The sequence below is a fragment of the Bactrocera tryoni genome, unplaced genomic scaffold, assembly GCF_016617805.1.
Source record: "Bactrocera tryoni isolate S06 unplaced genomic scaffold, CSIRO_BtryS06_freeze2 scaffold_7, whole genome shotgun sequence".
Lineage (NCBI taxonomy): Eukaryota > Metazoa > Arthropoda > Insecta > Diptera > Tephritidae > Bactrocera > Bactrocera tryoni.
This window is the reverse complement of record NW_024396366.1, coordinates 9,206,501-9,221,456: the sequence shown is the minus strand read 5'-3', so window position 1 is coordinate 9,221,456 and position 14,956 is coordinate 9,206,501. Positions and strand designations below refer to the sequence as shown.

The window sequence follows — 14,956 nt, the reverse complement described above, 5'->3', positions numbered from 1 at the left end:
ATTAGAGATCTGCACTGTGCATAAGAAATTGTCCGATAATGGCAATTTCTCTGCTGCCAACCCCACTCTCACTGCTGCGACTGCTGTTGTTACAAGTGACTCTACAATCGCTGCTCCGTCTAACACCGCTGTTCCCGTTGATAACGTGTGTGAGAATTATCTCGCTCTCGCTACACTGAAGGCACTCTCTGCAGCTTCAACTACTGCTAACTCTATCTCTACTTCTACGACTATTGCGGGTACAAATGCTCCGTCGCCGAAAGTTGTTGTTTCTGCTCCCACCGATAGTGTGAGTATGTATCATCTTGCTCCCGCTACTTCGAAAGCACTCTCGGCTGCTCCGTCTGCTGCTTGCTCCACTCGCTCTATTGCTGCTGTTAATAATAATGCCAATACATATGCTGACGCTGTTGGTAGGAACATCAACACTCACTCGAAAACCAATAACAATCCAACAGTTGCTGCTAACCCAGTTCGCCAACCTGTCGCTGTCAATGGTGCTCACTCTGTCGCCGTTGATGATTCTGTTAACAACGATTGTACTTCAATTACTGCTAAAAGAAACTCGAAGTTAAAAGTGAGTACCAGGAACAAAAAATCCCCAGCCACTTCAACTGTTGTTGGTGTTAATGCCAATGTTGATCTTGACGTCGTCATACCCAAGAAATGGATTCACTTATCTGCTTTTAAGAACTCAGTCACGGAGGAAGATATTATATCTTTTGTTGTTAAACATGCTAATGTTGATAGAGAGCATCTTCTATGTTATAAATTAATTAAGAAAGATACCGATGTTAATAATCTTAAGAGGATAAACTTTAAGCTAGGTGTGTCCCCATCTTTTTTTAATGCCGTTTTATCCTCTTCAGTCTGGCCTTCTGGCATTAAACTGTGTCCCTTTAAGTTTTTTCCAAAGGGAGAGGAAAACAGAGCTTCAGATTAGTCGATGCGCCTGTTAATCGCAATTCTACCCATGCGTTTTCTGCACCCTCCTCAACTGGTTCCTGTCTTAAGATCTACTACCAAAATTTATCGGGTATTAGGTGTAAATCAAATATTATTCGCTATTTTTCTTCACGTATGGATTTCGATATTATCGTTATTGTTGAGACTTGGCTGAACTCTAGTTATTTCGATAGCGAATACTTTGACTCATATCTCTATTATGTCTTCCGCAAGGACAGAGATCACGAAAAAACTGAGTTCTCTTAGCAGTTCATCGCAAATTTCGTCCTCGCTTAATTATGCTTGAGAATGAAGATTCTATCCTGGACCAACTATGTATCTGTGTCAATGATGCTCTGTTCATTGCAGTCTCATACATCCCTCCTAATAGTCCTCTAGAGTTGTACAAGTTGCACGCAAATAATATTTCCTCGCTGGTATTAAACAAGGTGAAAGAGAATAATATTTGTGTTTTGGGTGACTTTAATCTAAGCAATATCGTCTGGTCTGATTGTTCCTATAGCCCTGCTCTTATTCCTTCAAATTTTTCGTCTTCACAGGAGTTATTTCTCATTGATAGCTTGCTTGGTCTCAATCTGATTCAAATCAACTCATATTAAAATAGTCTCGATCGATTTCTTGACTTAGTCTTTCTCATAATAATTTAAAATTTAGGTCTCTTGATGGATTCTCTTCAATTACTCCAGCCACCATCCATCATTCACCGCTAGCGTTTGAGGTGGATACTTATCTTTTCGCTCCTGTTAAACCAATTGATGGGCTTGGTTTTAATTTTGCATTTTGTGACTTTGAACGACTCAACAATCAGCTCTTTGAAATGAAATGGGACGATTTACTATCGGGACTTGATACAGCTAATAGTTTCTCCATTTTTAAGAAATCAATCCAGGAATTTTGTCATAGCCCGCTCAAACGCTTACAACCATATAAATTGCCTTGGTACACTAAGGACCTTAAACGTCTAAAAAATCTTAGAAATAAATATTATAGAAAATTCTCTTCAACTAAATCTCATGTTTCTTTTGTTCAATATCAGCACTACACAAAACTGTTTAAAGAATTGGATAAGTTCCTCTATAAAAGGTTTATTAATAATACGGAGTCTACAATTAAGTCGAACCCTAAGTTCTTTTGGAACTTTGTAAAATCTAAAAGAGCGTGTTCGGCCATTTCCTCTGCTTTACGCTGGGGTGATAAGTCAGCATGCACTCCGGTCGAAATCTCCAATTTGTTCGCTGAATTTTTCAAATCGAACTATGTTCAAGATGATCCTGGTACTAGTTCCACTTTTTCAGCTGATAACTTCCCATCCATAAATTTTGGCTCACTGTGTCTTTCACAGGACGATATTGCCAAGGCTATTTGTGACATTAAGTCCTCGTCCAAACTTCCGCCCGTATTTATAAAAAAATTGTACTGCCTTATTTTATCCTCTCATGCTTATCTTCAATAAGTCTCTCGCCACCGGGGATTTTATTTCTGACTATTACCCCTATTCATAAAGGTGGTAGAAAGGATGATGTCTCCAATTGCAGGCCTATTTCTAAACTTTCTACTATTTCGATAATTTTTGAGTGTTCTGTTAAAAATAAATTATTTTTTGCAGTAAAACCAATAATTAATGTCAATCAGCATGTGTTTGTCCCTGGGCGCTCCACTGTGTCAAACTTAGCAGTTTTTAGCGATTATTGTATGTCTGCATTCTCCGCTGGATTTCAGGTAGATTGTGTCTACACAGATTTCTCTAAAGCCTTTGATAAAGTACCACACAATATTCTAATTAAAAAATTATCATCTCTAGGATTTCACTCGGCCTTCTTGAAGTGGATTAGATCATATCTGCAAAACAGACGATGCGTAGTCACTGTCGATGGAGTGTCATCTGATTCATTCATTGCGTCTTCGGGAGTCCCACAAGGAAGCGTCTTGGGTCCACCTCTCTTTGTGCTGTTTATCAATGACATCTCCTGTTGCTTCTCTTTCGCCAACTTTCTGTTATATGCAGATGACTTAAAAATTTTTGCATTAATCAATAACACACAAGATGTACTCAAACTTCAATGTGATATTGATACTTTTTCTGAATGTAGATAAATGCTCACAGATCTCCTATGGTAGGGGACGCAACATCTTATCTTCTAGCTACAGTATTTCTAATTGCGTCCTAAAATGCGTTACTGAAATCACAGATCTTGGGGTAATCTTTGACCACAGATTTTCTTTCAGTAATCACATCAACTATATAACTTCAAAATCTTTTTCTGTACTTGGCTTTGTCCGTCGAAATTCTGCAAATTTTTCCGACCCCTACACGTTAAAATTACTGTACACATGTTTTGTGCGGTCCATTTTGGAGTATGCAGTGTTTATTTGGAGACCATATTGCATATCGTCAATTAACAGGATCGAGCGTGTTCAAAAGATCTTTCTTAAATATGCTCTCCGCTCCTTAAAGTTTGTTGATCCAACACCACCTTTTATTGCTTATACATCTTAAATCACTGGAAAATCGAAGGTCCGTTCTCTCACTTTCATTTGTCTACAATATAATTAACGGGGAAATTGACTGTCCCTACTTATTAGGGAAACTTAACTTCAATACTCCCCAGCGTTGTCTCAGATCCAGTTCGCCATTTTATTACAAAAAGGAAAGTACTAATTTTGCTGAATATGCTCCCCTCAAGAGGGCTATGCGGGTTTAACTCGATTTCCGAGAAAGTTCTACTTGATTTTTCTCACTCTAGGGTATCCTTCATTAATACCCTCAATTCTGTCTTTTAGTTTAAGTTATCTACTCCTGTTATTGTAATTTAATTATTTTAGAATTCTAATATGCATCCTAGTTTTTCAATAGTCTGTAAGAACCATTGTTCATAGACTTTACTAATAAATAAATAAATAAATGCAGGAGGTACCCTACAGAAATGGCTTTATGGTACCATGGACGATAATGATAGACAAGACCTCGAGAAACACCTCAACATTATCGACATAAACAACCATAAGACTATTGAAACAATAAATAAACAAATACATATTAATACTAACTTCAATAAACGATTCTCGAATTAAAAATACCTATACAGAACGATAGGGATATGGTATCTGCAAAATTAAACTCCATTGGAAGCATAAGTAAAAGGACCCAAGACGAAATATTATAACTTGACTTTTCTCTAAAGCTCAAAATATTAGAGGACAATGTAGAACACATACAAGACAATATAGCAGCAAGTGGTTTAGGCATTTTACACAGCAATATGATAACTGATCAAGAAATAACAAAGTATTACATAGATTGCAAAAAATTGAAAAGAGTTAAACTAGGATACCTTACAGACAAAAACAGTAAGATTATTTCTGCTATTAAAATTCCAACAGAATTAGTAACACTACACACATCTATGTACATATATTATTACCGCTAGGAGTTAGCAGAAACTTTGAGTTTATGTTTCAACAAGTATATACATTAAGATATAATAATGAATTGTACGAATTTAATGATAATATAGACTTACAACGTCTTAAACCAATTAATAATTGGTCAACTGGTCAACTTGAAATATTTTCCTTTTCATTATCGCAACAACGTTGCGACCACACGAAATATGCATATCGTATTTCGAAACAAACTAATACATTACTATGTTCGGACTGACAATAAAAACACGTTTTCGTGGGGAAAACTGGCAAACAAACCAATGCAATGGTCTTTTTAACAGCAATTCGACTCGTCGTATAATTCCACCGTGTGGGCCGTGTGCATATTCCAATTAATGTATCCAGTGATATATTTTTATCGTTGAAAAAACCATTTAGTTTGGTTGTTTTGTATTCAGCGGTTTCATGTTCCAGGCTTACGTAACCAATCAATTCAGAATTGGGTTCTCTCAAAATAACAAGATGAGGTTCTTTTACCATCCTAGTATGATACTTCTCATCAATTTTATCTATCGTTAAAGTATCATCTTTTCTGCCATCGAATGAAAACGCTAACAAATTGTTATCATCTAACCGTTTGCGAAAAAAATTGTTTCCAGAGATTTTACATACTCTGTAAATTGTTGGGTGTTGTTTCTTCTCTTGATTTTCTCTTGATACTTGTCAAGCAATTTATTCAATTTATTACATACACTTTTTCCAGCATTATTTCCATACCAAGTTTTTCCCAAATTCCAATCAACTTATCTTGTACTTGAATAGTGAATGATTTATGGGAAAACTTTTTTTGTTCTGTTTTAGCATGTTCGCTTAAGTAAAAATAATATCTCAAGATATCCAGATGGGTTGGTAAATTAAGATCAGTCAAATCAGTAGACACACCAAAAACAGTAACATCATGCTTGGGTATATGACTCATTGGGTTTTCAGATAGTTGTTGATGTAGTTGCTTCATCTTGCGGTGTAGAGGATGGTGGATTCATTGTAAACTTTTTGATTTGGAATGGTCACATCACTTATTATTTTTTTTGAAATACCATAGTGGTTATACTTTAGTTCTCCTCACTTTCAGAGGTAATAAGAATGAAATGGTAATTTCGATTCTCTTTCAAAATTTGCCCCTACCCAACAGTTCGACCCAAATTGGGGGACATCAAAATTCGTTTCAGAGGTATGGTTCCTTCGGCAAAGTTTCTTATTTTGATCCCTAGAATATGATTTTCATAGAGCAAAGGGCGATTTTTTTGCCTCCCCACAAATCGACCCGGCCTAATATATATAAATATTTTTGTTTTTTGAATACCGCACACCGCCAAGAATTTCTACCGTTCACTTTTTAACCGTTTTAGTTTTCCGCCACAGTGCCTTTCTTTTCGCCTCGAGGGACCATATTTATTTTGTTCACAAATTATTAGGGTACAGGAACGCTTTAGTACATTTTATTTTATTCTATTTTTGTTATATATAGTGCCTTTGAAAAAAGGCAATATAGATGAAACAAAAATTCAGTCCTACACTGAAAAAAGTTTTATGGACATAGTTAAATTTTTGTCAAATAAAAACAAAAATTATTATTCGTATCAACTGAAGAGCTCTAAGGGCCTAGTTGTTGTAATCAAGGGTATAGAGTCCGCCGTAGACTCTAGTGAAAAGTCGCAGATTATCTTGATAGATAAACCTGGGAAAGACTTAACACAGCCGTCTTCATACAGACCAATCAGTCTTCTACCCTGTCTTTCAAAAGTATTACTATCAAAAATAACTCCTTTCCTCCATGAAAATAATACAATACCAACGCATCAATTCGGTTTTCGTGCGAAACATGGCACAATAGAGCAAGTAAAGCATTTGAGCACAGGGAGTACTGTTCAGCAATATTTTTAGATGTAGCTCAGGCGTTTGATAAGGTGTGGCACGAAGGTCTTTTATACAAGATTAAAAAAATTCTACCTTTAGAATTGTGTAAAATATTTAAAATATAGACAATTTATGGTGAAAGTATGAGATTGAGCGTCGAATAATTTCAGAGCTGCAGTGTTTTCGTCCATTCGGACAATAAGCAGCTCATGACTTCCGGTCTTTGACCAAGTATCCTTTGGGGAGCCTAAGAACATCCGTTTGAAGGCCAGCTAAAGTGAGAAGGCGAAACATCCCTTACATAGGGGCTGTGCGCTGGGTTTGAGACCCGTCACGTAAGAAAACACCCCCAATGAAAGGAAACAACAAGCCTCGGAAAAGTTATTAGATTTCTGGATGAAAATAATATTGATGTAATGCTTTTGTCAGAAACTCATCATACAAACAAGAACAATTTCTTTATACCGGAACTTAAATATATGTTACAAATCACCCAGATGGAAAGGCACATGGAGGAATAGCAGTGTTGGTAAGAAAACGGTTAAATCACCACGCATTAGAATCTTATGCCACAACGCAATTACAACCTACAACAATAAGTATAAAAAATCGCTGCGGGACTTAAACCTGACGGCCATATACTGTCCACATCGGTTTAAAATTACAGACATCCAATTTAAAGACTTTTTTTGGAACATTAGGTCATAGATTTCTAGCAGGTGGAGATTACAATATAAAACACACGTATTGGGGCTCAAGGAATAATTAATCCGAAAGGACGACAACTGTATCAAACTGTTATAAAAAGGCACAATAACCTTAAAATAATATCACTTCGTAAGCCGACATATTGGCCTAGTGATCGTAACAATACCAGATTTAATTGATTTTGCTGTAATCAAAAATATAGACACTGACCTACCTTTTGATCACTCCCCTGTATTAATAAAGATATGTGAACAACCTAAAACGGGTCTAACTTCTTATAAAACGAATTGTATAAAATATAAAAAAATAAGTGAGTAGCCATATTAATATTGAGCACAAAATAAATACAGGAAGAGATATTGACGAAAGCATAAGAGAACTCAATGATATAGTAACTAACGCAGCTGTCTTAGCAACACCAAACAAAAGCTATAAGTCACTTGCTTTCAGAAATATCACTAATAGTGGAATAGAAAGGCTTGTAAATGAAAAAAGGCGTGCAAGACGAGAATGGCAGATAAATCGTCCCCTTCCACTCAGCTTCAATTGAAAGCTGCTGAACGTAAATTAAAAAAATCGCTTAAACGTGAGGAAGAATTCAACACTGAAATGTGCAAAAAAGCTGTGTCCAAATTCAGGTAGGTAAAATTCTCTTTGGAAAGCCCAAAAGTCCATGAAGCCACCAACTGACTCCAAAATGCCTATACGAGACATGGGTGGAAATTGGGCTCGAAATGTCGAAGAAAAGGCTAATTGTTTTGCAAATCACCTAGAAAAGGTATTTCAACCTGATTGCCCAAAGAACAACTTTTAGCTGTACAGCTTACAAGACAGTTAACGAATCACTCGAGTTTTTTAAGACTTCACCTCCTAAAATTGTTAGAATAATAAAAGCACTTAACCCAGAAAAGTCACAAGGACATGATAATATTTCCCAAAAAATGCTAATTGAGTTACCAAATATTGCTGTAGAAATGCTCTCTTTGTTCTTCAATGCAATTCTTAATCTCGGATTCATGGAAAAAGTCTTGACAGATAAACCTGGGAAAGACTTAACACAGCCGTCTTCATACAAACCAATCAGTCTTCTACCCTGTGTTTCTAAAATATTTGAAAAAGTGTTACTATCAAAGATGACTCCTTTCCTCCAAGAAAAAAAATATAATACCAACGCACCAATTCGCGTTTCGTGAAAAACATAGCACGATAGAGCCGAATTACTAACGAAATAAGAAAAGCATTTGAGCACAGAGAGTACTGTTTAGCTATATTTCTAGACGTGGCTCAGAATTTTATAAAACATTGGAGTCTTATTTAAAAAATAGACGATTTATGGTAAAAGTGGGAGATTTCATATCTGATGAACGACAGATAAGGGCTGGTGTACCCCAGGGCAGTGTTTTAGGCCCAACACTATGCATCATATATACAGCAGATCTTCCAACAGCTAATAATGTATTAACTTCAACTTTTGCGGACGACACAGCTATAGTGAGCCGTAACAAATGCCACATTTTAGCATCAGGAATATTAGCGAAGCATTTAAGTTCTGTCGAAGAGTGGCTAGCGAACTGGCGTATAAACGTGAATGAACAGAAGTGTAAGCATATTACATTTTCGCTAAGACCAAAGATGTGCCCGGCAGTAAAAATAAACAATATATTAGTACCCCAAGCGAACGAAGTAACATATCTTGGTATTCACCTAGATGGAAGGCTCACGTGGAGAAAACACATCTCTAGTAAAATAACATGTATGAAGATTAGAGCTGCAAATTTAAATTGGCTTTTAAATAAAAACTCAAAACTTAGCCTAGACAACAAAGTGCTTTTGTATAATGCGGTCATAAAGCCGATTTGGGTGTATGGCATTCAACTGTGGGGTACGACCTGTGCAACCAATATTGATATATTACAAAGGTTTCAATCAAAAATGCTTAGAACAATCACGTGTTCACCATGGTACATGCGTAACGAAAATATCCATAAAGACCTTGGTATCGCTATGATAAAGAAAGAAGTAGAAGACAGCAGAATTAAATATATAGCTAAACTCCGAGATCACCCAAACCCTCTGGCTAATGCTTTGGTACATTCCTGCGATCCAATACGACTTAAAAGAAGAGATATGCCTGCGTACTAAGGAGCAACGTATCACCAAAACAGCTCAATCACTTGCTTGAGCCTGTCTAGTTTTTAATTAGATTTAAGATTTTATAACTTATTGTTAGGCTTTAAGAAAAAGCAGATCCAATAAATAAAATAATTTTGAAACAAAAAAAAAATTTTTTTGTTACAATAGAAATTTCACAGTAAATCTTCGTATTTATTCTTTTCTCTTTTTCACTTTATAAGCTTTACAATACTTCTGCTTCACTATATACACGTTACAATATTTCTGCTTCACTATGGACTTTCCAATCTCGCTTCTTCACTAGTATATAAACTTTAAAATATCTTGATGAGCTATACTCGTATAAGCTTTACAATCGCTTCTTCACTAGTATGTAAACTATAAAATATCTTAATGAGCTATATAAGCTCCTCAATCGCTTCTTCACTATATATGTTTCACAATATCTTCTTCACTATCAAAATGTCTTGCTTCGAATGTTAAATAGATTTAAATTTTTCCTTTTTTGTTGAACTGACCGGGGCGCACGTGTGTCGGCGTACGTGCCTTTTCGAACTGTGTGGAACAAGTGCCGGCACAGCTTCACCTTCCCTTGGGTACAAAATGAAACAGGAACAAAAACCGTTGGATGTGGAGAGGATCAGTGATGCCCTTTTCTTTTTTATGATTAGCTTTTTGATGTGGAGAGTGTTGTATTTATTCAGTGCTGCCTTTTTTTTATGATTACCCTGCAAGACGGAGGTAACAGATTGCACAAACACATTGAAACATTTTCAGCTGTTCACTAACACTGTTACATTTTCTGGAATTTTCAATTGAATGGGAAAATACGTAAGTAAGATAGGGAAAAACTATCGACATTCTAAACATATTGTAATATTAACTTGCTAGAATAGGAGAGCCGAATGCCCAATTTTTCAAGAAGAAGAAAACGAAAAGCGCAGTTTATTTTGGTTTTTAAAGAGGTAAGTTCGTTATTTCATTATTTGATATTTTATAATTAATTTCTTATATACATTTATACTATATATGTTATTAATTTCTTTTATATAGAGTAAACGAAAAAGATTAACAACGAGAAAAAGGTAAGCATTGTGAATTGAATGTCGTGTGTGTAATTAAAATTTTTAATATTACAGAAATCATTTGGAGCGTTTGGATGCGTATTACAAAGACGCACCATTCAATTAGCCGCATCACCGGTGACTTGGAGGACGAGCATTACGTGGAGCTCGCTATTAGTTTAAGTAAATATTTGATTATTTTGATGTTATTATTAAATAAAGCGAAATAATAAAAAAACTGAATTTTATTTAACAGAATTGAATTTTCTAGAAGTAACAAATGGGTAACAGATAATCTTGTTACTACTTGTTCTTGCTAACATGCTTATATGTTATAGGTAACAAACTGATAACGAAAATAATAACACTAACAGATATTCGGGTAACAAATACTTTTTGTTATCCATAACACATAGCTAAGCAATGCGCTAACAAAAGAATTTGTTACCCGTAACATACTGTGAAGAGATTTGCTAACAAATGCATGTATTCTGTTAGAACAAGGCAGCATGCGATATTTGCCATTGGTTAGAGCGAGATAACCATTGAACATCAAATAGCTATGTGTTACTTTTTTCCCACTCTCTGAACAAAAGTAACAAATATTTTAACGAATGCAAAAGTGAACAATAACAAGCCGCTTACACGTTTGCTAACAGCTACCCGTCTTGCAGGGTAGTGTGTTGATGTGGAGAGTGTTGTATTTATTCAGTGCTGCCTTCTTTCATGATTAGTGTGTTGATGTGGAGAGTGTTGTACTTATTCAGTGCTGCCGACTGGAGTTCATTTCGACACAATATTTAAATAGATTATTGGCCTTTAAATGAACTGGAAGTTGTTTAATGTTCTTAACTTTTAAAGCTCTTGACATAAGGGATTTGTTGATTAAGAGTGGCTTCAACATTTTATTGCCAGATGCGTTTCTGCAAAGCAATAGGGTCCCCCGATCTTTAGCTGCTTTAAAGTCACCAGCTGTTTTTTGAGATTTTGCAATGAATGTTATTTTGGGAATTTGCTTCCAAAACAATGCCGTTTCGTCGGCATTAAATCTTTGATCTGGAGTATATCTGCCCTCTTCAATTAATTTTGCTACATTGTGAAAATGGTGTTTTTTCAGAAAACCTGTCAGCCATCTATGACTTGCTTTAATAACAATTTTATTAGTTCCCTGATGGGATACTGATGGTTCTAACTCCTGAAGTCGTTTGTATATTCTAAGTGCTTTCTCTTTAATAATCCTATCTACAGAAATTTTTTCCTGTAAATCTTCAATTTATAGCACCATATGTTTTTCAGTCTTCTCCAAAGTAGAATTTGTTGTTAGAAGTTGTTTTTGAAACAAGTGCTGACCCAGAAAATTGTCGAATGGAACTCTCATTTTCGTTTAAAACAAAAGCTATGCCAACCGATGTTGAGCCTTCGCCATTTCTTAGACAGTCTAGAATTTTTATTTTCGTTTCTAATGAAATTGTTTGTCTCTTCAGAATATTAATGAGGACACTGTAAAAACGAAATTAAATAAAATTGCTTTTTGCAATTTTCTAAGATAACAATCTAACACAATTTTTACTTTTGAAAAGTTATCCAAAGTACCAATAAAGTAAAGTACCAATTTATAAAAAAAAACTTAAACTTTTACTTTGAGAACTTTATTGAAATTATATATGTATTACGTCATCAGCAAACTGAGATGTTAAATAAAAAGGGTATTTCCCTTAACGTAAACAAGTCGTGAAGTAGAGTTGCTATTTGTATGATATCCAAGACTGCAGAAAATCATCAAAAAGTAAAAAAAAAAAAAATTAGGAACTTGTGTTAAATCAAAAATAACCTGTAAAGAAATTTTTCAGTTTTAAGAATCTTATTAGAATCCATGATCAGTCATGATTATTTACTTTTAAATACTTTTTCGCAATAGAAAAACACTCATCAGACTCGAGAAAGTATCCCCTGTGGCTAAATAGCGTAGTGCTTCCGACAGTTTTTCACTGATCGAGATCGCTTCATGAAATCTTGTATTTCCATTGTAAACATATGGGGTAAGGCGCAACACTAATAAGTCGAAGTATTCCAGGATCATCCTCAGGAAGTTCTTCAACCACTTTGGGTCCTGAGAAACCAGCTGGATCTAAGTGTGGTGTGGGGAATTAGGAACAAAAATTTGTTGTTTATGATCACATCGTTATATAAGGAAGATATATATTATTACTATTCATGTCTAACCAGCTTTAGTGTTTACAAGAATACATAATGCATATATATTATATACGTACATATATGTATGTTGTTCAATACAGTGGGTAGTAAAAATGAGTACAAGTTTGTGCTGCATGTGTTTATATCTGCATTAGCAAACAAAATTGAAACTCTTCTAAATCTTTACTACATTTTATCTCTACCTCATATTATTAACATAAAAAGATGCCCTCTGAGATTCATTAAGGTGCCTAAAAAAACACGTTTGCTCAATTTTAATAAGATAACTATCAAATTGGCCTATATAAGGGGTTTAAGGTCAGCTGAGAGTTCGAAATTCTATTGACTTGTTTAAACCACTAACACAGACAATACTACTAATAAAAAAGGATTTTCTTCTAATTTCAATAATATATTTCACATATTGACCGATATTTTTGGTCAAAAAAAACCATAGTTTCTGGGGTCTAAGATAGCATACCTTAATGTATAATTTCTGCATACTGCTATTACAGTATATTATAGATGTTTGTTTACTGGAAAGTGAAACAATGAATTTAAAGATGCGTTATATGGGAAGTAGGCGTGGTTGCCGATTTCGCGCACTGAAACATGGAGTTGTTAAAATGATCGTATGCACCAAATTTGGTGAAATTGGTCGTGTAGGTCTGGAGTTAAGTGATTTCGCCCAATTTTAGCATCTGCTCGTACAACGCACTTCTATCTTCTTCTTTTTTTCTATGCACGTTTAGTAGTTTTTAACAAAGCCGTTATATGGGAATTGGGCGAGGCTATTATACGATTTCGCCTATCAACTCTGAACGCAAGAGCTCCTGTCCTGCCAGAATTAAGGTGAGATAAAAAAAACTTCTATTGAGTCGAATTTTGTGGGGTCAGAGAGTCCGCTCTCATGTCCCTTTTTCTTTTGTGTTATGCGCATGTGCATATCCATTCCGAATCTCTTCCATGGGCACAATAGTCTCACCTCCTTTACGAGTAAGTCTTTTGGGATGACGCCGTTTATCACTAGCACTGCAGGTACTGATACTTTGCAGTACGGTGAGGCGTCTCTCAAGGCTGCAGTTCTCTGAACCTTGCGATATAAATTCACTATAAGGGTTCGAATATATGAGTTATGTGATGAAAACATCAACCCGGGATGGCTCGGTTTTACATTAATGTTTGACATTGTTCAGATACAATCGAGAACACACTTCCAAGCAATTTAATTGAATACATTTTATATATTGGCCGATATATCCGTTTTAAAGTCAACTGGAAGTTCAGAAATCTTAAAAATACATTTAATTCGTTTATGTATATTATCGTAAAAGAAGTAATAACCCTTTTGCTTGTAAGTTGTTTTCTAAGCCTTCAAAATAATTCTAAGCTGATTATATGTAGGCTCATGTTCTCAGCTGAAAGCAAAAAATTTAATATCAAGTCTTAAAATAGAGTGTTGTGTAGATAGAGTGGGACTTCGAGGAATCACATGAAAGATTGAATAGTCTTGTTGAATAGTCTTGTTGAGTTGATAAAGGTGTGAATTAATTATCTGTTATACTTATTATATACTCTCGCAACATGTTGCAATACAAAGTACCATGTTTGTGTTCATTGTATCACCTAAAATTTATAGAGACAGCTATGAAGTAATATATATTATAACTATATAAAAATTATCGAGATGACGAGACTGTTTGTCTGCCATCTGTCCAACAAATTGAGTAAAAATTAAAATATAAATGAAATTAAATTAAAACAAGTAAGGAAGGGCTAAGTTCGGGTGTCACCGAACATTTTATACTCTCGCATCATAAAGTGATAATCGAGATTTCATTATCCGTCATTTACATATTTTTCAAATACCGTATTTGTGTAAAGTTTTATTCCGCTATAATCATTGGTTTCTAATATATGTATTATACTCATTCAATTTCATTGAAATCGATGGAGTAGTTCCTGAGATATGGTTTTTGGTCCACAAGTGGGCGACGCCACGCCCATTTTCAATTAAAAAAAAAAAAAGCCTGGGTGCAGCTTCATTCTGCCATTTCTTCCGTAAAATTTAGTGTTTCTGACGGTTTTTGTTAGTCGGTTAACGCACTTTTAGTGATTTTCAACATAACCTTTGTATGGGAGGTAGGCGTGGTTATTATCCGATTTCTTCCATTTTTGAACTGTATTTGGAAATGCCTGAAGGAAAGGACTCTATTGAGTTTGGTTGACATAGCTACAGTAGTTTCCGAGATATGTACAAAAAACTTAGTGGGGGGCGGGGCCACGCCCACTTTTCTAAAACAACTACGTACTAATATGCTCCTCCCCAATGCTTTGTACCAAATTTCGCTTAATATCTTTATTTATGGCTTAGTCATTACACTTTATAGGTTTTCGGTTTTCGCCATTTTGTGGGCGTGGCAGTTAGCCGATTTTGTTCATCTTCAAACTTAACCTTCTTATTGAGTCAAGAAATACGTGTACCAAGTTTCATAATGATATCTCAATTTTTAATCAAGTTACAGCTTGCACGGACGGGCAGACAGACATCCGGATTTCAACTCTACTCTTCACCCTGATCACTTTGG

The 14,956-nt window shown here is 35.2% G+C and overlaps 1 long non-coding RNA gene across 1 annotated transcript; it reads left to right on the top strand.

Annotated features, from left to right (window-relative positions):
* Positions 1 to 10,033: 10,033 nt before the first annotated feature.
* On the top strand, positions 10,034 to 10,339 carry LOC120781861. The gene is made up of 3 exons (XR_005706164.1): positions 10,034 to 10,073; positions 10,162 to 10,193; positions 10,248 to 10,339. It is a non-coding gene; the product is annotated as an uncharacterized LOC120781861 (long non-coding RNA).
* The last annotated feature ends 4,617 nt before the right edge of the window (positions 10,340 to 14,956 follow it).